Here is a 23,266-nt window from a genome sequence, read left to right as displayed (position 1 = left end):
GCTCTCTTCCCCTTTTCCCAGTTTTTTTCTCTTTTTACCTTTCAGTTTTGGAGATTGTAATGGACAGTCTTGAGCTCAGATTTTTTTTCAGCCATGTCCAGTCTACTAATGTGCCCATCAAAGATATTCTTCATTTCCATTACAGTCTTTTTATCTCTAGCATTCATTTTTTTTTATTTTTTCTTAGAATTTTCATCTCTTTGCTTAGATTACCCACCTGTTCTTGCATGTTGGCTACTTTTTGCATTAGATCCCTTAGCATATAAAGCATAGTGGTTTTAAATTTGTGGTCTGATGATTCCAACATCCTTGCCATATCTGGGTCTGTTTCTGATGCTTTTTACCATACTAAAATGCCTTGTAATTTTTTGTAGAAGGCCAGACATAACGTACTTAGTAAAAGAAACTGTGATAAACAGGCCTTTTATAAGGTAGTAGTATGGTGTGAAAGAGAAAAGAATATCCTACAGACATACCTTGTATTTTCGCACTTCACATTATGCACTTTGCAGACATTGCATTTTTTACAAATTGAGGTTTGTAGAAACCTTGTGTTGAGCAAATGTATTATCATAATTTTTCTAACAGCATTTGCTCATTTTCTGGTCTATCTTATTTTGGAATTCCTGAAATTCTTGCAGTATTTCAGACTCTTTCATTACTATTATATTTGTTATAGTGCTCTGTGATCAAGTGATCTTTGATGTTATTTTAATTGCTTTGGGGTGTCATAAACTGTGCCCATATATGACAGCAAATTTAATCATAAGTATCATGTATTTTTTAAATTATTTATTTATTTATTCATGAGAGACACACAGAGAGAAGCAGGGACATAGGCAGAGAGAGAAGCAGGCTCCATGCAGGGAGCCTGATGTGGGACTTGTTTCCCGGATTCCAGGATAACGCCAGGGGCCGGAGACAGACGCTCAACTGCTGAGCCACCCAGGTGTCCCAGTATCGTGTATTTTGACTGCTCTACCAACTGGCTGTTCCCCTGTCTCTCTCCCCTCAGGTCTCCCTGTTCCCTGAGACACAACAATATTGAAATTAGGCCAATTAATAACCCTACAATGGCCTCTAAATATTCAAGTGAGAGGAAGAGTCATGTTTCTCACTGTAAATCAAAAGCTAGAAATGATTAAGCTTAGTGAAGAAGGCATGTCAAAAGCTGAAACAGTCTGAAAACTAGGCCTCTAGTGGCAAAGAGTTAGCCACGTTGTGAACACAAAAGAAAAGTTCTTGAAGGAAGTTAAAGGGCTATGCCAGTGAACACACAAATTATAAGAAAGCAAAATGGCCTTATTGCTGATATGGGGAAAATTTCAGTGCTCTGGATAAAATATCAAACCAGTCACAACATTCCCTTAAGCCAAAGCCTAATTCAGAGCAAGGCCCTGACTTGACTGTCTTCAATTTTATGAAGGCTCGAGAAGGATGCAGAAGCTGCAGAAGAAAATTTGAAGCTAGCAGAGTTTGGTTCATGAGGTTTAGGAAGGAAGCCATCTCCATAATATAAAAGTTCAAGGTGAAGCAGCAAGTGCTGATGTAGAAGCTACAGGAAGTTATCCAAAAAATCTAGCCATGAAAATCAATGAGGGTAGTCACATTAAACAACAGACTTTTATTGTAAATAAAACAGTCTTATATTGAATGATTCCATCTATGACTTTCATAGCCAGAGAGAAGGCAAAACCTGACTTCAAAACTTCAAACCTTAAAAAAAAAAAAAAAAAAAAAAAAAAAACTTCAAACCTTATTTGTTAGGAGTTAATGCACCTGGTGAATTTAAGTTGAGGTCAATATTCATTTCCAGTCCAAAAATCCTAGGGCCTTCAAGAATTATGCTAAATCTACTCTGCCTATGCTCCATAAATAGAACAACAAAGCCTGGATGATAGTACATCTTTTTATGACATAGTTTACTGAGTATTTTAAGCCCACTGAGACCTACTCCTCAGAAAAAAAAATAGATCTCTTTTAAAAGATTACTGCTCATTGACAAAATATTTGGCCACCTGTGAATCCTGATGGAGATGTGCAATGACATTAATATTGTCTTCATGCCTGCTAACACAATGTCCATTCTACAGTACATAGATTAAGGAGAAATTTTGACTTTCAAGTCTTACTATTTAAGAAATACATTTCTTACAGCTATAGCTACTATAGATAGTGATTCCTCTGTTAGATCTGGGCAAAGTAAATTAAAAACCTTCAGCAGAGTATTCACGAATGAACATTAACATTTGTGATTCATGGAAAGAGGTCCAAATATCAACATTAATAGGAATTTGGAAGAAGTTGATTTCAATCCTCATGGATGACTTTAGGGGTTCAAGACTTCAGTAGAGGAAATCACTGCCGATGTAGTAGAAAGAGCCAAAGAACTAGACTTGGACTGGAGCCCAAAGATGTGACTGAATTGCTTTAATCTCATGGTAAAACTTGAATGGATGAGGAGCTGCTTCTTATGGATGAGCAAGAAAGTGGTTTCTTGAGATGGAGTGTACTCCTAGTGAAGATGCTGTGAAGATTATTCAAATGCCAACCAAGGATTTAGAATATTGTGTAAACTGAAGAAGCAATGGCAGGTTTTAAGAGGATCAACTCCAATTTTGAAAGTTCTCCTGTGGGTAAAATGCTATCAAACAGTATTGCATGCTACAGAGAAATTGTGAAAGATTCAACCAATGGGACAAACGTCACTATTGTCTTATTTTAAGAAATTGCCACTAGCCACTCCAGCCTTTACCAGGCACCAGCCTGATAGCAGCATCAACATGGTGGCAAGACCTTCTACCAGCAAGATTATGGACCTCTAAAGGCATAGGTCACAGTTAGCATTCTTAGCAATACTGTATTTTTTTATTAAGATATGGACATTTTTTTAGACACAATGTCATTGCATACTTAATAGACTATAGTATAGTGCAAAGATAAATTTTATATGCACTGGGAACCAAAAAACTTCACTTGACTCACTTTATTCACTTTATTGTGGTCTGGCATTGAATCTGCAATATTTCCAAGGTCTGCTTGCATGGTCTTATGATTAAATGCTAGGCTTTTAGTGAGTCTGTGCTGGGCTGTCAATTTTGCATGTGCTTTGCAGTTTTTCCCTTTTTTTCCCCTTTACCCATTTAAATGGCCCAGGATGGCCAGAGGGGCCTGGATTTGTGTGTTTGCCTTCTCCCACATAGGAAGCTAGAGTACCTGGAGTTGGCTATTTTCCCTTCACCTGAGTTGGTTAGACTCTGCTAAAACCCTAGTATATTAGGTCTGATGAAATAGTTTCTCTTGTGGGTATGCCTTTCTTGGAATGCTCTGGTGTGTTTCAAAATGGTCACTTTTTGCCTCCCTCTCCTGGAAGCCCGAGCTTTTTCTCTGATCTTTACAGTGAGAACCTGCTACAGCTCCTGGAGATAAAATGCACAAAAATGTGAGCCCTGCCCCTGTGATTGAAGCTTCCTGTTTTTGTTTTTGTTTTAATCTCTCAGACTTGTCCATACCGCACTCCAGCAATTTATCAGTTACAGCTTAGATTTCTTCCCCCATTTTTGGTTCTCACTGAGGTGGGTTTCTGCTCTGGTAAATTGAGATTCTCTGTACTCATCTGTCTGTCTCTCTAGTTTGAGGAGCAGCAGTTTGCCTTGTAATATTGTTCCTTTGGTAGATCTAAGAAGGCTTGTTGATTTTTTAGTTTCTTCAGTATTTTACTTATTGATAGAATAGGGTAAAGGAGTTTCTAAACTCCTTACATGCTGGATCAGAAACCTGAAGTCCTGGGAGATTTTTTAAAAGATTGAACCTGGGCCCCACAAAAGTTTCTGACTTAACTGGTCTGGGATGGGGCCCAAGTGATTCTAACATAGAGCCAAGGTTGAGAGCTATGGACAGGTGCCAGATACACTTTACTGCTAAAGTAGAGAAATAGGAAATGAGAATGAGTACAGAGGGCTTTGTCTTCTTGATCAGTCTAGTCAGGCTTCTCTGGGCTAGATCCAGTTCTTGGGTATATCAAAGGAAATAGCTGCATGATATTTGTAGAATTCTACATTTTTAAAAATATATTTACAGGGTTATACAGTCATCAACACAAACTAATTTTAGAACGTTTTTTTGTTGATCTGTAGTTCAACTTGGAGAACACTGCCATCTAATATTAAGTCATCCAATCTATGAACATGAAGCATCTTTCCATTTAGCATAACACTGAAGCTTCTATAATCTTAAAACAAAAAATCAGCATTATAGGTGTATGTCTTGCTTTCTATACCAGCTGAATTTGGTAATAGTGGAATAAAAATCCATCTTTATTTCAAATTATTTTCTTAATTAAGACTTTAATTTTAGAGCAGTTTTAAGTTCACAGCAAAATTGAGGGAAAGGTACAAAGATTTCCCATATTCCCCTACCCTACACACATGCATAACTCCCCCATATCAACACCCCCACCACCAGAGTGGTACACTTTTTACAACTGATGAACCTACATTAATGCATCATAATTACCCAATGTCCATAGTTTACATTAGAGTTCACTCTTGGTGTTGTACATGTAAAAGGTTTGGACAAATGAATAATGATATGCCATCATTACAGTATCATACAGAATATTCCCACTGCCCTAAAAAGCTTCTGTGCTCTGCCTATTTATCTTTTCTCCCCTGACAGCCCCTGGCAACCCCAGATCTTGTTTATTGTCTCTATAGTTTTGCCTTTTCCAGAATGTTATATAATTGAAATCACATAGTATGTAGCCTTTTCATATTGGCTTCTAACACTTAGTAATATGCATTTAGGGATCCTCCATGTCTTTTCATGATTTGATAGATCATTTCATACTAGCATTGAATAATAGCTAATTGTCTGGATGTCCCAGTTTGTTCATCCATTCATATATTGAAGGACAGTTTGGTTGTTTCCAAGTTTTAGTAAATTATGAATAAAGCTGATGTAAATATCCATGTGCAGGTTTTTGGATAGCCATAAGTTTTCAGTTCCTTTGGGCAAATACCAAGGAGCATGACTGTTGGATCATATGGTAAGAATTTGTTTAGTTTTATAAGAAACGACCAAATTGTCATCCAAAATGGCTGAACCAGTTTGCCTTCCCATTGATCATGAATGAGAATTCCAGTTGCTCCACATCCTTACCAGCATTTAATGTTGTCAGTGATCTAGATTTTGGCCATTCTAGTAGGTGGTGCATGGTGCTATCTTGTTTTTGTTTTAATTTGTATTTCTCTGATGATATATAATATAGGATATCTTCTTTGATGAGGTGCTCATTAAAGTTTTTAACCATTTTTTAGTTACTTTCTTATTGTTGAATTAAGAGTTCTTTGAAAAATTTTAGATATCATCCTTTATCAGGTATGTCTTTTCCAAATATTTTTTCCTGGTCTGTGGCTTCTCTTCTTATTCTCTTTTTTTTTCTTTTTTTTTTTAATTTTTATTTATTTATGATAGTCACACAGGGAGAGAGAGAGAGAGGCAGAGACATAGGCAGAGGGAGAAGCAGGCTCCATGCACCGGTAGCCTGACGTGGGATTCGATCCTGGGTCTCCAGGATCGCGCCCTGGGCCAAAGTCAGGCGCCAAACCGCTGCGCCACCCAGGGATCCCTCTTCTTATTCTCATGACATATTTTTTTACAGAGCAGAAATGTTTAATTTGAATGAGGACCAGCTTATCCATTTTTCTTTCGTGGTTGATGTCTTTAGTTTTGTATCTAAAAAATCATCGCCACCTGGAGTCCCGGGATCAAGTCCCACGTTGGACTCCCGGCATGGAGCCTGCTTCTCCCTCTGCCTGTGTCTCTGCCTCTCTCTCTCTCTCTATGTCTATCATGAATAAAGAAATAAAATCTTAAAAAAAAAAATCATAGCCAAACCCAAGGTCATCTAGGTTTTCCCCCTGTGTTTTTCTCCTAGGAGTTGTATCATTTTTTAACTTTAAATTTGGGCCTATAGTCTATTTTGAGTTTATTTTTGTGAAGGGTGTAAGGTCTGTATTTACATTCATTTTTTTGCATGTGAATTGCAGTTGTTGCAGCACCACTTGTTGAAAAGACTACCTTTACCTTATTGTATTGCCTTTGCTCCTTTGTCCCTTAGGTGAGTCTATTTCTGGGCTCTCCAGGCTGATATTGATCTATTTGTCTGTTGATCTATTTTGATAAATTTGTTTGTTCTGCTAATCTATTTATCTGTTCTTTTGCCAATACCACATTGTCTTGATAAGTGTTGCTGTATTGTAAGCTTTGAAGTCAGGTAGTGTCAGTCCTCTGACTTTGTTCTCCTTAAATATTATGTTGTCAACTCTGGATCTTTTGCTTTCTGTATAAACTTTAGAATAAATTTGTTGATATCCACAAAATAACTTGCTGGAATTTCTACTGAGTTTACATTTAACATATAGATCAAGTTGAGAATTAACATCTTGATAATATTAAGTCTTCCTATCCACAAACATAGTATATATCTCCGTTTACTTTTTTCTTTGACTTAATTCAATAGATTTTTGTAGTTTTCCTAAGATAGATCTTGCACATATTTTGTTAGATTTACATCTAAGAATTTCATTTTGGAGGATGCTAATGTAAATGGTATTGTGCTTTTAATTTCAAATTCTACTTGTTCATTGCTGGCATATAGGAAAATGAATGGTGCTTGTATATTCTTAGCACCCTGCAATTTTGCTATAACCTCTTATTAATTCCAGTAGATTTTTTTGTTGATCCTTTTAGATCTTCTACATAGATAATTATGTCATCTACAAGCAAAACAGTTTTATTTCTTCCTTCCCAAACTGTATACTTTTAATTTCCTGTCCTTCTCTTATTGTGTTAGCTAGAACTTAAGTAGTATGATGTTGAAAAGGACCAGTAAGAGGTCCTTGTTTTGTTTCTAATCCTAGTGAGAAAGCTTAAGTTTCTCACTACTAAGTAAGATATTAAACAATAGTTTTTTGTGGATGGATATTCTTTATGAAGTTGAAAAAGTTCTCTATTCCTAGTTTACTGAGGATTATTATCATGAATGGGTTTTGAGCTTTGCAAATACTTTTTCTGCATCTATTGATATAATCACGTATTTTTTTTCTTTTTTAAAAGCCAGTTGATGTAATTGATTACATTAATTGATTTCTGGATATTAAGCCAGCCTTGCACACCAAATACAACTTGGTTGTGTTATATAATACTTTTTATACATTATTGGAGTAGATTTTCTATTACTTTGTTGAGGATTTTTGCATCTATGTTGATGAGAGATATTGATTATGTTTTTTTTTCTTGTAATACTTTTGTCTGATTTTAGTATTAGGGTAATGCTGATCTCATAGAATGAGTTAGTATTCCCTCTGTTTCTATTCTCTGAAAGAGACTATAGAGAATTGGTATAAATTCTTTCTTAATAAGTTTGGTAGCATTTACCAATGAACCCATCTGGGTTTCTTATGGAAGTTTACTAATTATTGATCCAATTTCTTTAGTAGATTTTCTGTTTTCTTTTTGGTGAGTATCAGCAAATTGTGTATTTCAAGGAATTGGTTTATTTCCTCTAGGTTATCAATTTTGTGACATAGAGCTTCTCCTAGTATTCCTTTATTATCCATTTAATGTACATGGGATCTGTAATGATGTCCTCTATTTCATTTATGATATTAGTAATTTTTATCCTCTCTCTGTTTTTCTTAGTAGCTTGGCTAGAGGTTTATTGATATTATTGAACTTTCAAAGGACCAGCTTTTGATTTCATTGATTTTCTCTATTAATCTTCTGTTTTCGATTTCATTGATTTCTGCTCTGATTATTATTTCTTTTCTTCATGCCTACTTTGGATTCAATTTGCTTTTCTTTTTCTAGTTTCTTAATGTGGAAACCTAGATTGTTAATTTTAGATCTTTCTTATTTTTTAACATGCATTCAATGGTATAAATTTCCCTCTAAATGGTGCTTTTCCAGTATCTCACAGATTTTGGTAAGTTGCATTTTCATTTTTATTTAGTTAAAAATATTTTAAAGTATTTTTTGATATTTCTTCTTTGACCTGTGTATTGTTAGAAGTATGTTGTTTAATCTCCCAGGTATTTTGGGATGTTCCAGCTACCTTTCTGTTACTTATTTCAGTTTCAATGCATTGTGGTCTGAAAGTAGACATTGTATGATTTCTATTCTTTTAAATTTGTGTAAGTGTGTTTTATGACCCAAAATACAAATTTTTGGCTTCAAAAGTAGTCACAGAAATCCAAAATTATACAGGAGAGTCTGTTTTTTACCTACAGAATTGACAGAGGTCTTTTGAGGTTTTTTTTCCTTCTTCTTATTCTTCTTCTTCTTTTTTTTTTTAATAAACTGCCTCTTGCCAGCATGAGGGGAAAAAGACACCCTCATATAGAGGAAGAAGTTTACATGATACAACTCTTCTGGAAAGCAATATGGTAATATAAAACAAAAATATGAAAACCCTTAAATCAGCTATTCCAATTCTAGAAATTTAACTCTAAGGAACTAATTGTAGATGTTTATAAAGACTAATTTCAAAATAATTGTAGTGTTTTTAAATATAAAGTATTAAAAAACCCACTAAGTGTCTAATAAAGGGATGCAATTAAATCATGGTACAGGCTACAAAGAACTATATAATAAAATGAGAAAATATTCTTGAATGGAAGTGGATGCAGAAGCATCCATACTATGCTATGACTCAAGCTATTATTAATAATACACATAAATATGAGTCCCAAATATTACTTGATAACTATATAAGGAATATGCATCTTTATAATAACAGAGTTTTAACAGCAATTATTCCAAGTGTTGGGATTACAAGGTAGTATCTATTTTTTCTTTTCTAAAATTAACTTTCCTTCATGAAGTAAAACTAAACATACACTCACACACTTAGACACATATTTCACATATTTCAAGCAACAACTATAATTTTTTATTTGCAAAGGATGAAGTTATGTGCTTAGAGTAGTTCCTTGGAATGTTATTCATATTAATAAGAGGAAGCAAATAAAAATAAGACAAAAAGAGATGTTTAAACAATCTTTGATAACATAATTGATAGAATATTTAGTCATTTTATTTTTATTTTTTAGTCATTTTAAATAATTACTATAAATCAGTATAATGTGCTTGTAGTATATTGTTTCTTAATTTAAGCAGCATCACAGTGGAGCAATACAATAGAATGTCAATTATGCAAAACTCTCCTATGCATGTAAATAAAGTCTAAGGTGGAATATGGAATATTAAAATAGTTTATCATAATGAGAATGTGGGTGTTTTTTTTATTTCTGATGTTTTTGCGGTATTACTTATCAAATAATGAATTATAATAATATCAGACTTATCACAAGATACAACTATTAATCTTCTTATAATAAATTTTATTACTCTTTTTAAAAATTAATTTGTATCTGAAAGCTGAATACCCAATATCCAAGTCTCATTTTGCTTTTAATTCACTTCCCATCCAAAAACATACAAGAATCTGACCTGAAGTCTGGAAGGAACTTGGCCTTGATCTACCTTGGCACTGGCTGTGTGGCATTGGGCAAATCATTGAACATATCTGAATCTGTGTTGTATCCGTTGAATGGGCATTACATCACCTAACTTGGGAAAGGGCAGGATGGTTGCTATTCATACCTTGGGGCTAGTAGAACTTCACTATTTAGGACCATGATTTATTCCTTACCTTGGGCCACCGAAGTGGAGAAGTAAATTGAAGACACAGTTCAAGGACAATGGCAAATAAGCTCTGCCCTCTGGAGGCTCTTTGCTGCCATGTATATTGGCATAAAAGACCCACCAGTATATAACACCAATCTTTTTCGGGGGTAGGGGTACTCTATATATTTCCCACTCACAAGTCTTTCATGTTGTTCTAAAATGGCCTGGGAGAAATGCCAGTCAGCCAAGAAGACCTGATCTGTAATTCTGGAGTGGAAAATAAGCTGCTTTTAAGGCCACTGGCCTGCCTACAAGGGCTGCCTGAATCAGCCATATTGGAATGAAAGTGTACATACATAGAGGAGGTCTTGGCTTCCAGTCTAGTGCAGCAGTGACATGTAATACTGTGAAACAGTAATTCCATATGTCAGTGACTTCAGAACCTGGGTACAGCCTCCATCTTCAAGTGGACAGAGTGGTGATGCCACACACCCCTTTATATAATTAACTCAAATCTTCTAACAAATACCTTTATATGCTAAGTGGGGTCAGTTAATTGAAATCAATAAAATTGTATAAGAACTAAAGGAGGAAACTAGCTTGGCATTATGTTGACAAGAATGATTCAATGAAAGAATGGAAGTATTCAGTTGGCTGGAAAGCATTGTGCAAAAATAATCCTTAGCCAGAAAATTACTGCTAATCAGCTCTAGTGAGAGGGGGAAATGTATACAGATAAAAGACCATAGGCTTCTGAGCTGAATAGGATTTCATTTCTGGGTCTTACTAGCCATGTGATCCGGGACAGATCATTTATATTCTCTGTACCTCATGTCGCCACCTGTAAAGTGGAGAAATAAAACTGTCTTTCAGGATGATTGTGTCAATGTAGAAAATATGTAACAGCCTAATAAAATATTGGACTTCTAGCATATGTTGAATAAATGTTCATTCCAGCTCACAACCACCACAACCACCACCTCCACCATTCTTGTGGGTTGTCTACTTATTTCATAGATCCAGAAGGAGACATGATAAAGCATGTCACTCAGCCATGTCTTGGAATCTTGGATACAGAAGAGTATCCATAGCTACAGTGAGCATGGTATCCAGGAGTGAGCAATAGGCAAAATAGTATGTGAAATATGGCCAGCAGGCTGCAGGCTGCACTAACCCACTTGGTAATAGTAATAGAGTTAAAGATGTATAGTGGATTCATGCCTGCAAAATAAGATAGGTGTCCTATAAACTTTTAATTCATTCTTGTTCTTGCCACTCAGGGAAATCTACAGTTATTATGGCCATTATTGCTAATATTTCCCCAGGCATAATCACCGTACATCATGCTAGGCTAAATATATTAGGCATGTAGTGTTGATACATGATGGTGTTCTTCCATCCAGAAATTATTATAGAGGCATCATATTATTTAATTTGATGTAATATGCCCTTTCCTCTGGTCATCCTATAGGTTTTATTAGTGGCAGGTGCTATAATTTCCCCAGTACTATATATATCATAATTCTTTTTATTAATACTTTGCTTGTTGATTTAGATTCTGGGGTGTTGTTAGTGCTAATTCTTATCTCTATGGATGGCTGCACTATTCACTAGTTGAGAGTTCTTATATCCTTTCTATAATTATGGCTTAGAAATCTTGTCATCTCCCAGATTGTTTTAGTCCAAGCTTTCATATCCTGATTGTTAGTAAGCAACCCAAGCTTTTGCTTCAGCAAGCCATGAAACCTTTCAACTGATTCAGAGGTGGTAGAGCTATAGAGTAAGTGAAAGCTCCACATTATGCCTTGTCCTTAGCCCATTCTTATATTCACTTTCCTGTGAAGTGGGAGACCTGATCTGATTTTATGATGGATGGGATACCATACCATCCAGATTTTTAATGCTCTAATGCTGGATTTTTTTCAAATCATCTTTCCTGCAGGAATAGGGAGATGTCATACAATACTATTTTCTGCCATTATGTCCTTACTCTATATATTTCCTATTTTCCAGTTCTTTCCCACCATTTTCTGACCAAAATTGTTATTCAACTAGCTACTGCCCATTAGTCTGAGAAAATATATACCTCATTCTGATTTTCCTTAACAGATTGTTCAATCTCCCATTTTATGGCTATTAGTTCAGCATATTGTACTGATCCTCCTGAGCCTGATTGTGTTAGGTAACACTACCATTATAATGTCCTCAAGACCACAGCCTGCTAGTGTTCTCCCCATGGCATCATGGAAGCATGTATTGTTGAGTGCCACGGACCAGGTTGGTTCCTATTGCCCAACTGCTTGAACTTGAATAGGTTCGCCCCTTGGTAATTCAAACTTCTCCACTACTGGCATTGCCGGGATTTCCTCAGTTAATATAGGGGGTCAACAATCCAACTATTTATCCCACTCAGAAGTTTACAATTTCCGTGTTAGACCTTTATGGTCAGATGTAGTTCCCCTCTGTTAGGGATCTGCTTTACTTCCTCCAGAATAGGCTGTTGGAGTTTAATTGGCTTATTTCTGTTAGTGGCTTATTGGCTTATTTCTGTTAGTGGCTCTCTATTTTGTAGGGCCTTATCAAGTACCCAGGTGAGACTTTCAAATGATTGGTATCTGTTCTTGGGCCATGGGCACTTAGCCCAAAATGCTGTCAGGTAAAATTTAGTATCCTGCAGTGTTTTTATCCACAGACACCATTTGCAATCCTCTATGAACATAGGTACTTTCATTTATACCATTTCTCGCCAACTGGTACCAATGTATTAAAGGTTCTGACAACATTTCTAAAATAAGGCTGCCTTTTGAGCATCTGAATTCCCTACTTTTCCTAGTTATTTTATAAATGTGTTTTAATATATACTCATGTGGTATGTGCTCTTTCCAATATTGAAACAGTCCTATCAGTTTGTGACCTGCTGCTTTTGTGGTAGAAGTTTGTATGCTATCTTCTTTATAACTGGGTCAGTTATTTTTCTGCCTTCAGAGGACCAAATTATACCTAGAAATTTTACTGTAGTATGGACATTATTTGAGTCAATTGTCCATTCTCTGAGTGTAAGTTATTCTATTAATTATATTATAACCCTAGTCTATTGTTCCAAGTTATCTTCTTAAACAAAGATTTCATCAATATAAGAAATACTGGTTTGTGTGTGTGGTGTGGTTTCCCAAAAGACCTAGATGTCTTGTGTTAGAAGATTGCAAGTTATTACTGGGTGGTTAAAGTATCTTGTTGGTAACCTAGTAAACTTGGTATCACGTGAAGGCAGTCATGGGTTGGCTCTCCTTTTCAACTGAAATAGCAAAGATATTCAGATAAATCTATCCCCAGGTAATTAGTTCCAGATCCAGTGGTGATACTTCTTATGATAGTGCCTATGTCTGCCCCCCCCCCCAATTTAGGGAGGGTGTTCGTTTAAATTCCTATAATCTACTGTAAATATATAACACTCATCCAGCTTTTTAATAGGCTTGATTGGATTATTATAATGTGAAACAGGAGGCACAATAATTTGTTCCTTTAGGAGTTCCTGAATGTTTCCCTCAAATTTTATGTCCTATTACTTCCATTCCAAGAATGGACCAACACAGTGGTATATGTAGTATTTATGCTTGCAAAACAGGTTTCTATTGATATGTCCTGTGTAATATATGGACAATTATCTTTGCCTTGGGCCAAGAGACAGTGACCACAGAGTCCCTATGGGTGGGTTCATGAGTTTTGCTTTCCTTTGACTATCAGTGGCTTGTCTATTAATGGGATTAGATTTTATAAAGCAGTTGGTATTTATAGTAAATGGGGTAGTGGGTCCATTTATTTTCTATAGATCTATCTACCATAAAAGCTTGACTGTTTCCATTTCTCTGCCACTGTACATACTTCCTTGGGTTCTCATTTAAGCTTCTACTTTTATCATTTGTTTTCGAGGGTAGTGACCTAAATGATTTAGGGAGCCAAAAAGGCCTTATAGACTTACGTCTAGATGGTCTGTTTTGATTTGGTTTATTTTCATTAACTGTAACCCTGTTTTGTTTATATACACGAAGTTTAAAGCTATAGCCTTTATCTTAATTCCTTGACTGTTCTTATCAAGTCAATCAGTTCTGTTTTTCTGACTCATGCAAATACTGTAAGTAATGCTGTTCCATCTTGTAGGGTACAGCTCTTAAGCTGGCCTTTTAATTTGTTCTGTTGCTTCTACATGTATCAGTAAGGATATCTGTCCTCTTTCATAAATCAGAGTTAATAGCCCTAATTTCATAATAATGAAATATAATAATGAAGTACATTTGTAGTTTCCACTGCTGTTTTCCATGGAGGTGTTTTAAGGGATAATATATTAGGTATTGGTCATTTTAATCCCGTTTGTTGCTACCCAAACAAAGATCATTCTAAGTTAATATTATTTTCCCCATATGCTCTCAGGTATTGATTCATTTTAGCATCAGTGGTAATGGGTTTGAAGTACATGATCTCTATTATGAGGGGATCAGGTTTTGTCCTCCTTTGGACCTTCTATGTCCACATCAATTTGTTGGAATTCCGTTCTAATTTTTCTCATTTCTTGTCTAGTATTAGTGTTCTTTTCAGTGACTCTTATTGATTCTATGTTAATCATGTGTTGTAGTTTTTGCCTATTATCATGGGCTTTTAGCTTCTAGTTAAAGTTACTGTTTCAGGATTTCTTTTCTTTTCATGCCCATGGTTCTTGATCATGCTGCTTCGAAGAATGAGGAGGTAGACCAGAGGAGAGTCGTGGGCAGCAAAGCAAAGTTTATTGAGAGATAGTACCAAGCTCCTGAAGAGAGACAAGACCAAAGAGGGTTCCCAATTTGCATTAAAATCTAAGGGTTTCTATGGGCTCTTATGGGCTGTTTTAATCTGATAAATACTCTTTCTGTCCATGCACTCCTCTATCAGGCAGTTGTTCACAAGGGACAGGGTGGAGGCTCCTTCCAGAGCAGTGTTTCGTAGCCTCGGGGATCAAGAGGGTGGCCCTAAGTCATTCCAGCCAGCCACAGGTCACTAGATCAAGCTCTTTGTTCAACTATCACACTGGCTGTTGAGCTGGTCCCTAGGCCTGAGTTAGGACGCCCAAGGCCATGCTTTTCCTTTCTGTCACAAGTGGTAAGTCCTTCCAGTAGGAAGACTTAAAGTTAGAGCACTGAGTAAAGCCTAGAGAACAGGATGGGGTCTTTTTCCTTTTCCGAGTAGTTTCCTCTTAGAACAAGGAAGGAACAGGAATTGCCTTTCTTCCAATTATCCTTCATTATTACCAAGGTCAAAAGGGTGGAAATAGTTATTATTCTCAGGATGTAGACTGGTGCAGTTAGAATCAAAAGGCTCTGGGTTTCTTCCTACCCTGGAGATAACTTTTTGCGCTAGCACTTTTCCTTTCTGCCTGCTGGCATCTGTGTTACCTAATGCTTCTAATAAGAGCACTGGGTTATCTTCCTTAGTCGCTCTTTTTAATATAGGATATAACTGGGTTGGATGATCAGGCTAATATCTGGAGTTTCCTTAATTTTAAGGTTTTCCCAAAGTCTTCAGTAAGTCTCTATGGATCCTCAGATGTTAATACATAATCCATTCTACCCCTAAACCACCCCTTGAGTAATTTTGGCAAGGTTAGTAAGTGAGGTGTATATTTGCTATTGTTTTGCTGCCTTTCACAACTGTTTTGTGATATATAAAACAATATATGTTTTATCATAGTGATGCCTAATAGGATTCCAAATCATTTATAGTATGGTAAAACAGAATAAGATAATTATTGTAGCCAACATTAGCATCCTAATTATAGTAGCTCTATCAATTTTATCTTTTTAAGATTTCATTTGACAGCACAAGCAGGGGGTAGTGGCAGGCAGAGAGAGAGGGAGAATCAGTCTCCCCTTTCAGAGCAGGGAGCCTGATGTGAGACTCCATCCCGGGATTCTGGGATCATGACCTGAGCCAAAGGCAGATGCTTAACCAACTGAGCCACCCAGGTGCCCTCTTTTCAATTTTATCTATTCAAAGGCTGGTTATAATTTCAGTAGGATGCCATAGCTAATAAATAGTATATTAAAATTTGTCAAGCCATTAATGGGCTTTATCAGATTTTGGTTAATTATAAATTTATTACAATTTATCACCTGTTTCTAATTTACATGGAATTTGACATATTTCATAACAATGACCAATGTTAATTATTATTACTTTGGTTCAGGTTGCAGACTATACCCTTTGTTTTGTTTGATGAGATGAATTAAAGCTCAGATACTGAGTTTGTTTTTGCCAAAAATTTACTCAGCATTGGTTCACTGTGGAATTTTACAAGTCAATTGCATACAGGATAATGTGTTTAAGCCGATAAAGAAACACCATAGTCCAAACCAATGATAGATGAGTCACACTATTGTTCCAAGCAAAAGGAGATGAAAGGAATAAAGTCCAAATTTAGTTGAGGCATACTTTTCTTTAAAAAACAAAATTTAACTGTGTAAATTAGAATATCTAACGGACCTTACTAAGCAATGTATGAATCCAGCAGCATCACATATAGCAAGTAGAAAGATGCTGTGAGAGTTGTATAAAATGGAATGTTTTTATAGGAAGGAGGGTGAGGTCAAGGTATTAGCAAAAGAAAAAAAAAGGATAGTTTCAGGCCAGGGCAGATGCTTTTAAGAGGGGGAGGGACCAACAGGGTTTTTTTTTTTTATCAAGTAGATAATCACACTGAAGCTGATGGGGAAATTTCAGATTGACTTTAAAAGGTCACCTTGCTGGGTGCCTGGCTGGCTCAGTCAGAAAAATGTGCAACTCTTGATTCAGGGTTATGTGTCAGAGCAAAAGGCTCCATTTTGGATTTTCTTTCAAAAAAGAGGGACAGAGATTTACTCTGAGAGAGAGAGAAAGAAAGAGAGCACAAGCTGGAGGGGCAGAGGGAGAAGGAGAGAGAGACTCCCAGGCAGACTCCATGCTGAGCACAGAGCTCCATGTGGAGCTCAATCTTACAACCCTGAAAGCACAACCTGAGCTGAAACTAAGAGACACTTAACCGACCGTAGCACCCAGGTGCCCTGAATTTCTCTTTTTAACATTTTATAGGCGATGAAATCAAGAGAGGCTTAGCCAAGTGAGAGCTGACATCCAGCAGCCAGTGCAAAAAAGTCCTGTGCGGCTATAGCTTGTTGCTGAGCAACAAGGGCATAGGTGTTGTTTGGCAAGATGACCTTCACTGGGACACTACATGACCATGCCCCTGCTTGTAAGAGAGTTGACTTTCCTGGGGTAGGAGCTAATTGTCCTAGGGTCTTTGAGAGCTATTTTAAATAAGCAAACTTCATGATTGCTCACAAGGGGCATTGTCCAGGAGCCGCCAAAGCTCTCAGTATTTGTATTCTAATATCTCCTTGCCAGTTACGTCATATGTTTTACTGATAAGCCACCAGCCAGACCCCTCAGCAGCTGAGCTGCCAAATTCTAATGGGCAAGAACAGAAGAGATGATGCTGTCCTGACACAACTTTTTTCATTGTTATACCCAAACAACTTTACCTCTGAAAACAGTTTATGATAAACAAGTGGACTTGAAATCCTGTCAAACCAATACACAGCATGGGCAGGGCTGGAGGAATCTGGACCGCCTGGTCACTGGGGGCGGGCAAGGCTGTCCATTGCATTCTTGGATAAGAGACCTCTGGGATGCTTGATTGCTGGAGGAAACCCAGGATCCTCATTAGGCAGCTGGTCACCAATTTTAAAGCTGCCTCCTGACAAACATTTTCATGCGCCAGTTTCCCTACACACTGAGACAATTCAGGTGACTGGGTTCTGACCAGAATTTCGCAGGCCTGGGGTGTCCCCTGCAGCCCTGGTCCCCCTGACAAGGTGCAGACTGCATGTACCCACTGCACAGGTCAGGATCACCTAGAGGTCTGGAACAAGGCAATGCCGAGTGAGGCCAGGTCACAGGACGGGGTTGTTAGGAGTATAAGTCAACAGCCTAATATGCAAGGCCTACCTAGCCATTGTGGGGGTTTTCCATCTGTTTTGCCAGGGAGGGGCCATGCTGGAAGCCTCAATTTAGGCACATTTGGGAGTCCTGGTGCCTAGAGAAGCCTAGGAATCCATTGGCTGCAAGTTCACATGGGAGCTGTTGCCCATTTGCAGCTTTCTGCTGAGAGCAGTTTTCAGAAGGTGGGCTTCCTCCAAGCTGGAGGCTGTGCAGGTGATTGGGGCCTGGAGGGAGGTCGACGGGTTTAAAGGGCGGGATCTGCCCAAGTCCAGCTTCTGCATACATACTACGCATGTGCAGGCTATACAGGTAAAGCCAGGGCCACAACAGGGCAATGTTGGGCAAGGCCTAGTCCCCTGAGGAGGCTTTTGGAGGCACCCAACATCTGCCAATCCCAAACCTTCACGTACACAACTAAACATATTCCCGCTGAAGGTAGACCTGGAGTAATCTAGAGTGCCTGGCCTGTTAGATCAGCAGGCTGGCCGGGTATCCTCCAATAAGGACACCTAAGAACCTTCATTGCTACAGAAGTCCCCCACCCCAGCTGACGGTAAGTTTCCATGCGATCTGACCGGCTGCCATTTCAGTGGCTGTTTCAGAGCGATTTTCAGGGTGTTGGGTTTCTGCACCCCTGAAGTTGTTCAGGTGGCTGGGGATGAGTCTGGCTCCAAAGGCCTAGTGGCCCCAGCTGCCAAAAGGATGGCTAATGGGGTGCATACTCCTCACGGCATGCACCCTGCAGGTTAACATAGCCGTGGACCTGAGAAAGGGCGTCTTGTGAGGCCAGGTCACAAGAGCAGGCTATTGGAAGTACCAGGCATGTGCCTAATCCCAAGGCCACAGGAGGGGGACAGGTCACAGGAGGGGGTAATGGGGGTACAAGTCATTGACCTAATTCACAAGACCTACCTATGTACTCTGGAATATTACCCTCTGAAGCTGGAGCTTGATGTTTTTCAACTGCCTTGCCAGGGCAGGGACCTGCCAGCAAGACAGCTTATCCTCCATATGGAGGCACCTAGAAGTCCTGGTCTCTAGAGAAGACCCGGCCCCATTGGGGCAGCAGGTCTACATAGGGACTATCACTCATTTGCAGTTTTTGGCTCAGCAATTTTGGGAGACAGGCTCCCTCCATGCTGAAGACTATGTAGGTGATGGGGGCCTGGCCAGAATTTCACAAGCTTGGAAGGTCTAATCTCAAGGTTAGCTTACAGGATGGGGACTGCGCTGTGTGGGTTACCAGGTAAGGGTAACCAGGGACCTATAACAAGGCTTGTGTCATGTAAGGGAGGCCTAGTCACAAGAGCAAGCTATTGCACGTACCTGGCATGGGCCTAATACAAATCTTAACCTACATACAAATGCATATATTCCCACCTGAAGACAGAGCTAAAGGGATCAGGACTGCCTTGCCTGGGTGGGGCCCAGAAAGATAGCTAGGGTAACCTCCACTAAGTATCCTCTAGGAGCCTTGATTACTGGAGAAGCCCAGGAGCCCAGCCAGCCAGTGCAAATGGGGACAGTCAGTGCCTCAGATTTTCAGGAGGTGGGCACCATCTACCATGAGGCTGTTCCAGTGGTAGAAGTTGGGCTGGAGCTCCATGGGCCTGGAGTGCCCTGTGCACCACAGAACCAGCTAGCAGTGTGCAGACTATGTGTGAGCAGGCTGAGCAGGTCAGTGGCATCTGGGACAGGGCAATATGGGGTGAGGTCAGTACACAGGAGGGGGTTATTGGGGATATGAAGTACCAGCCTACTGTGAGAAGTCTACCTACCCATTATAGAGGTTTTTTCTCTCAAAGGCAGAACTAGAGGTTATCCAACTGCCTTGCCAAGGAGGGAACATTCTGGCAGAACAGGGCAGCCTCCATTTGGAGACACCTGGGAGTCCTGGTCCCTAGAGAAGCCTGCAAGTATACAGGGGACTACCCCTCTCTTGTGAAGAGACTCAGTGATTTTCACAAGGTGAGCTCCTCCACCCTGAAGACTGAGCTTTGGGGGCTGGCCAGACTGCCATTAGCTTGAGGGGTAAAGTCTGCTCAAGGCTAATTTCAGGGGGTGTAGGGCATATGCAGGCCACACAGGTCAGGGAATCCAGAGACCTGGAACAGAGAAATGTTGGACAAGTCCTGGACACCTGAAGGGGCTTTTGAGGGTACCTGGCATCTGACCTACCCAAATCCACATTGCCCAGTAAAGGTAGACCTAGAGTGTTCTGGATTGCCTGGCCAGGTTTGGATCAGTAGGCTGGCTGGGATAGCTTCAACAACAGACACCTGGAGCTTTGCTGCAGAAGCCCAGGACCAAAGCTGGTAGTTAAGTCTACATGCAGTTTGACTCACCCGTTTCAGGGGGCCCAGCTGCCTGCGGCTGGCTTATGAGGTGGGTATGCCCATGTGTGGGCCTCTCACGTCGGGGTAACCAGTACTTGGAACTGGGCAAGCATCTGGAGAGGCCCTGTCACCGGAGGGGGATAATGTGGGTACCTGGCATCTGCCTAATTTCAAGGTTTAACCTACATAGATGCTTATATTCCTCCTAAGGGCGGAGCTAGAGGAATCTGGACTACTTTGTCAGGACGGGCTTGGGCAGAGGCCTGAGTACCATTCAATAAGAGATACTTGGGATGGCAGCCCAGGTGGCTCAGCGGTTTAGCGCCACCCTCAGCCCGGGTGTGATCCCCGGGATCCCGTCCCACGTTGGGCTCCCTGCATGGAGCCTGCTTCTCCCTCTGCCTGTGTCTCTGCCTCTCTCTCTCTCTCTCTCTCTCTCTCTCATGAATGAATAAGTAAATAAAATCTTTTTTTTTTTTTTTTTTTAAAGATACTTGGGAGCTTTGGTTGCAGGAGAAGCCCTGGACCCCATTAGCTAGCTGGTTCAAATGGAGACTGACAGCTGCCAGCTTAAGCAGAGGTCTCTGAAAATGTTCAGGTCTCCCCACCCCGGCAGCTAGCAGGTGGAAGGTGTTTTATACCAGCATGAGCTCCACAGACCTGGAGGACCCCAACAGCCGAGGCAGGCTGACAGGGTGGGTACTGTGCACACATGGGCCGTATGGGTCAGGCTGGCCAGGGACCTGGAACACGGCAAGGTCTAGGCCAGTTCCCAGGAGGGGTTACTGGAAAACTGGCAGCTCCCAAATTCCAAGAGTTAACCTATACAACTGTGCGTATTCTTCCGAGGGCAGAGCTGGAGTAATCTGGGCTGCCTAGACAGGGCTGGGTCAGGTGGGATGCCTTCGTGGCTCCTGCAGCCTGGGACAGTAGCAGATGCTAAGTCTATCAGGGACTATCACCCATTTTAGCAACTGCCTCAGGGCAATTGGGGGGAGGGTGTGGTAGGCCTTCTCCACACTGAAGACTATGCAGGTGGTTGGGGATGTCCCACAGCCCTGGAGGGCCCAAAGGACGGTTGCCAGGCAGGATGGCTGGGGTACTCCCAATAAGAGACACCTGGGAGCCTTGTTTGCTGGAAGCCCAAGAACCCATTAAGCAGCAGCCTATTCAAATAGAAAGTGAGGCACCAATTTAACCTAGAGTCTCAGATTTCCAGAGAAGGAAAGGTTGGGGGCTCTTTCCCCCACTGGAGTCTAGCAGGTTTTTGTTCACTGTCATGAGCTCCTCAGGCTTGGAGGACCCTGAAAGCAAATGGAGAACTGACATGTGGACTGTGATGGGCAGGGTGTGCCGGCTATGGTAGCCAGGCACCTGGAACAGGGCAAGGTCAGCTGAGGACGAGTCACAGGTAGGGTTTACTGGGGGTACCTGGCATCTGCCTAACTCCATGACTGAACCTACAAGAATGTGTATATTCTCCCTGAAAGCAGAGCTAGAGGACGCCTGAATGCCTTCCTAGGGTGGGACCTAGAGGCCTGGTCCACCTTGCCCCCTATAAGAGACACCTGGAGCTGGTCCAGTTGGGAACTGACTGGCCTGATTAAAGCTGCTGCTTTAGAATTTCAGGTGGGTTCCCTTTCAAGTATCTGGGGTTTATTTTATTTTATTTATTTTATTTTTTTTAGTATCTGGGGTTTAGCCTCCACTCCATAGGCCTGGAGCACCCCATGCAATCCAAGGTTGGGTAACTGTGTAGACTGTGCATGCCAGAGACACCTGTCTTAATTGCTGGAGAACCCCGGGACCCCACCATGCAGACAGGCCAATTAGGGCAGTTGATAGATAAAGCAGTTGCCTCAGAAAAACTGGCTGGGAAAGGGGAGCACGGTTGGAAGTGTCAGGCTCCTTCACCCTGGCCATTCAGGTTGTTCCCATCAGACCAGAACTCCACAGGCCTGGAGTGCCCTCTGCAGTCCAAGACTGCGACAGGATGTCCCCATCCTGCACATGCGCAGGCCACACAGGTCAAAGTTGCCCTGGAACAGAGCAATACCCAACACAGCAGGGCTACAGGACAGGGCTGTTGGGGGTGTCCACCTAAACATTAAAAGACTTCCAGTTATTTTTACTAGCAAAATGAGTTTATTCAAGAACAGCAGAGGAATTGCGATTCAGGACAAGCAAACTATGGCAAACCTTTATAGGCAAGTTGGAAAAAAAGAAAGGGAAGGTCAGCTTTTATTAGTTTTAGGAGGAAACTGGAGAGTGTTTTTGAACACAAATTCATTGGAGAAAAGTGTGAGGCTTTGGTGGTTTCTCACTGGCTGTAAGAGGTGGTTGGTGCACTGTTTCTGAGGCTGGAAAGCTCTTCCTTCCTTAAATGCAGGAGGTAAATTCCCATATGCAAAGTATCCTCCCCTGTCAAGATGAGAATTCTCTTCCTTGCCCTCGCTGGTTGTGCAGGCTCTGAGGAGTGGTAAGAGCAGAACAGCTCCCTTTTCAGGGCTTCCTTCATTCAATTTTTAATAAGGTTTCCTTTACTCAGTTTCATAGGAGTAGCTGGATCTGGCCAGGTTCCAAGCCTTAATGTCCACAAATGCAAACAATCCCCCTGCAGGCAGAACTGGAGGATTTTGTGTCAGGGTTGGATTGTGGGGAGGGTGCTGGCTGGGGTATCCTCCCATTAGAGATACCTGGGAGGATCGGTTGCTGCAAAAGCCCAGGATACCAGCAGACATGGAGTCTCTATGGGGTGTGACTGTCACCTATTGCAGCAGTCGCCTCCGAGTGATTTTTGAGTAGTAGACCTCCTTCACCCTTGAGTAATGTAGGTGGTTAGGGACAGCTCCTAGCTCCATAGGCCTGGAGAGCCCTGGTTGCATAAAGGGAACTTCTGGGTTTATTGCACATGTGCAAACCCACAGCCGGGGACCTATAACAGGGCAAGTGTCAGGGGAATCCGGGTCACGTGAACTGGGGTAGGGGTACCTGGATTCCACCTTATTCCAAAGTTCAACCTGCACAAATGTGTATAGTCACCCTGAAGGTACAGCTGGAGAAATCTGGACCTGCCTTGCCAGGGAGGGCATGGCTGGTTGGGATGGTCTTGATTACAAGAGAAGCCTCGGACCTCATCAGGCAGCCAGTCCAAATAGGGACAGACTGTCACCAGTTTAAACAATTTAGGGGAAGGGGGTACTCCCTCTACACTGAAGCATTTCAGATGGTTAAGT

The 23,266-nt window shown here is 40.5% G+C and overlaps 1 protein-coding gene across 2 annotated transcripts in view; it reads left to right on the top strand.

Moving 5' to 3' along the window:
- The window catches only part of RGSL1 (regulator of G protein signaling like 1), a 161,143-nt gene extending 139,484 nt beyond the window's left edge, over positions 1–21,659 (top strand). The window contains exons 24-25 of one of the 2 annotated variants that reach the window (XR_012033121.1): positions 20,521–20,725; positions 21,524–21,659. The gene's annotated coding sequence lies outside the window, so the exon portion shown is untranslated. Of the gene's footprint in view, positions 1–1,015; positions 2,979–20,520; positions 20,726–21,523 lie in introns of those variants that run through there. The other variant, XR_012033122.1, reaches the window with a different exon arrangement.
- Positions 21,660–23,266: the final 1,607 nt, after the last annotated feature.

Source organism: Canis lupus, chromosome 6, assembly GCF_048164855.1.
Source record: "Canis lupus baileyi chromosome 6, mCanLup2.hap1, whole genome shotgun sequence".
NCBI lineage: Eukaryota > Metazoa > Chordata > Mammalia > Carnivora > Canidae > Canis > Canis lupus.
The sequence above is the reverse complement of the archived record's forward strand: the minus strand, read 5'-3'. Positions and strand labels throughout refer to the sequence as shown.